We start from the raw sequence: 3,461 nt of genomic DNA on the forward strand, positions 1-3,461 counted from the left end.
TCCCGGGACTCCAGGATCATGACCTGAGCCAAAGGCAGTCGCTTAACCAACTGAGCCACCCATTATGATATACACTTATATCATAAGGGAATAAGATAGTGAAGAAAACAAAGTGTTTTTACTTTTAGTGCTTTAAAGTTATTGCTCCCCTGTCTTCTTGCTGGTGGTGTTTTTTATGGGAAATCTGCTATCAGCCTTTGTTCTTCTCTGTGTGTCGCCTTCTCCCACCCTCCACACTCAGCTGCCTTTGAAACCTCTTCTCACAGTGTTTGAACCATTTGGTTATGATGTGTCTTAATATAGTCTTTTTTTTTTTCATGTTTCCTAGTCTTGGTTTTCAGGGAGCTTTTTGAATTATTGAGTTTATGGTTTTCATTAAATTCAGAAAAATTTTAACCATGATTTTGTCAAATATTCTTCCATGCTCACTTTTCTCTCTTCTTTAGAAACTCAAATTATATTTATATGAGGTTGCTTGAAGTTGTGCTCCTGTTCACTGATGTTCTGTTCACTTAGTTTTAGGTCTCTTTCCACTATATGTTTCATTTTGGATAGTTTCTATTGCTCTGCATTAGAAACTTTTTTCTGCATTTGTTCCACATCATCTAATCTGTCACTAATTGCATCCAATACATTTTCCATGTCACAATTTAGAAGTTCAGTTTGAATTTTTTATATCTTCTATGTCTTTTGCTACTTAATTTTTGAGTATATAGAGTAGTTATAATAGCCATTTTAATGTCCTTTTCTGGGTCAGTTTCAATTGATTAAGTTTTATCCTAATTATGAATCATAATTTCCTGTTTCTTTGCATGACTGATGTATTAATCAGGTTTCCCTAGAGAAACAGAATGAATAGTATACATATATGTAAGTGTATATATGTCACATAGATATATATCATACATATATAATGTATTACAAGGAATTGGCTTACATACTTATGGAGGCTGACAAGTCCTCAGATCTACAGTTAACAAGCTGGAGACCCAGTAAGCCAATGGTAGAGTTTCAGTCCAAGTCTGAAAGCCTGAGACCCAAGAGAGCCAATGGTGGAAAGGCAGCAAGGTTGAGACCCAGGGAGAGCTGGTGTTTCAGTTTGAGTCCAAAATCAAGGGAAAAAATGGTGTGTCAGCTTGAAGACAGTGAAACAGGAGGAATTCCTTCTTATTCAGGGAAGATCATCATTTTTGTTCCATTCAGGTCTTCAACTGACTGGATGAGAACCACCTACATTAGGACAGCAATCTGCTTTACACAGTCAATTAATTAATTAATTTTAAAAAAGGTTTATATATTTGAGAGATCGAGAGAGAGAGAGTGGCAGAGGAAGAGGGAGAAGCAGGGTCACTGCTGAGCTGGGAGCCCAGTGTGGGGCTCGATCTCAGGACCCAGGGATCATGACCTGAGCCAAAGGCAGATGCTTAACCAGCTGAGCCACCCAGACACCCCAAGTCTATGAATTTAAAAGTTAAACTCATCCAATAACACCCTTGTGCAGAATAATCTTTGACCAAATATTTGTGCATCCTGTGGCCCCGTCAAGTTGACACACAAAAGTACACAAAAAAGTAATCATCTGAAGTCTACATCTTGTCAACTTGACACCCATACACATCTTAAACCATACTTAGTCTCCAAACAAAGACAGTAATAAAGCCGTAATTCCACCTAACATGATACAACTATCCTGAGAGCAATCAAAATACACTAACACCTTCCCCATGAGAAGGGTCCCCATGTAAGGTCCTTGAGTGATGTTTACCCTTCTCCTTGATATACTGTAACTTAAATACTATTTTGTAAGGTTAACAATAGTTATCGACTGTAAAGTCAATACACTTATATCATAAGGGAATAAGATAGTGAAGAAAACAAAGATATTGCCATATATGTGTATACATACACACAAACATATTTATAACAAAATTAGGAGGAAATACGACACTTACAGTGCTCATTTTGTAACTGGTCATGTAGTCATAGCTGATATTTATGACTACCTTCTTCCACCACTCATTTTAAATTCCCTTTGTCTTTAGCAAACACTTCAGCTAGTCACGGTTCTTTACTTGGTGGGTTGATCCAAACCTTCATTCCTGAAGGGCCTGGGCCACTACTAGTTCTGTCTAGATGGGTTGTTATAGTTTTCCTTTGACCTTAATCACTGGGCATGGTGATACTAAGACATTTCGTAAGGAGTCTCCTGTATTCTACAGATATTCATCCTTACCTCCATTGTGGAGTAGCAGTCCAATATTCTCTCTTTATTGAGGATCACCCTCCCCAGCCAGCACAGTGACTTCCTACTTTGCCTTTTGATTCAGAAACATAAGGATCCCAAAGTGGTGGAGTGGCAATCGTGACTTCTAATTCAATGGAATCATTGTTGTATCTCCTAGTAGAACCATCGCCCTTTGGAACTAAGACCTTTAGGCCAGCAGAGCATAAGGTCACAAGAATAGGAAGCAGAAGTTTTGCTAGTAGATCACTAGGGGTAATAGTGATGCCACTTCCATGTCCACCCCTAAATTCCTGGACCTGTACATCCTGACTCTAGGAGAAATGGTTCCATATATTGGATGCTGAGTCAGGGCTTATACAGCCTTCTGGAGAACATTGGCCCAGGGCTGCAAGGTATTGCTGGCACTGTACCTGAGTCTTTGAAAGGCCATTCCACCATTCTATCAAGCCAGTGGCTTCAGGATGGGGGTGGGGGCATAGCAATACCAGTGAATTCCATGAACATGGGCTCATTGCCTCACTTTGTTTGCTATGAGGTGAGTTTTTTTTATCAGAAGCAAGGCTGTATGGAATACCATGATAACAGATAAGGCATTCTGTAAATCCATAGATGGTAGTTTAGGCAGAAATTTTGCATGTAGGGATAGTAAATCTGTATCCAGAGTACATGTTTGCCTATTTCATTAAGGGCAAAATTTTTCCCCTTCTAAGATGGAAGTGGTCCAATGTAACTAGCCTGTCACAAGGTAGATGACTAATCAGCCTGGGAAATGGTGTCATACTGAGGACTCAGTATTGGTCTCTGCTATTGGCAGGTTGGGAACTCAGCAATGGCCATAGCCAGGTCAGCCTTGGTGAAGACAGTATGTTGTTGAGTCCATGAATAACTTTCATTCTGGCCACATCGTCACTTTGTTCATGAGCCAACTGGATAACAGAGGTGGCTGGGGAAAGAGGTTTCTTAGTATATACACAGAAAAGGTCATCCTATCCACTTGACTATTAAAATCCTCCTCTACTGAAACCACCCATTGTTGAGCGTTCACATGGGACAAAAATTTCTTCACAATGTTTTCCCATTCAGAGAAGTATATCCACATACCTCTTATCCAAATTTCCTTGTCACCAATTTTTCATTCATATTTTTTCCGAGTCCCTGACCATCCAGCCAAACCATTGCCCATAGCCAATGAATCAGTATATAATGGCACATCTAG

Source organism: Eumetopias jubatus, unplaced genomic scaffold (genome assembly GCF_037043125.1).
Source record: "Eumetopias jubatus isolate StellerSeaLion01/CBP00866 unplaced genomic scaffold, mEumJub1_p1.0 scaffold_8, whole genome shotgun sequence".
Lineage (NCBI taxonomy): Eukaryota > Metazoa > Chordata > Mammalia > Carnivora > Otariidae > Eumetopias > Eumetopias jubatus.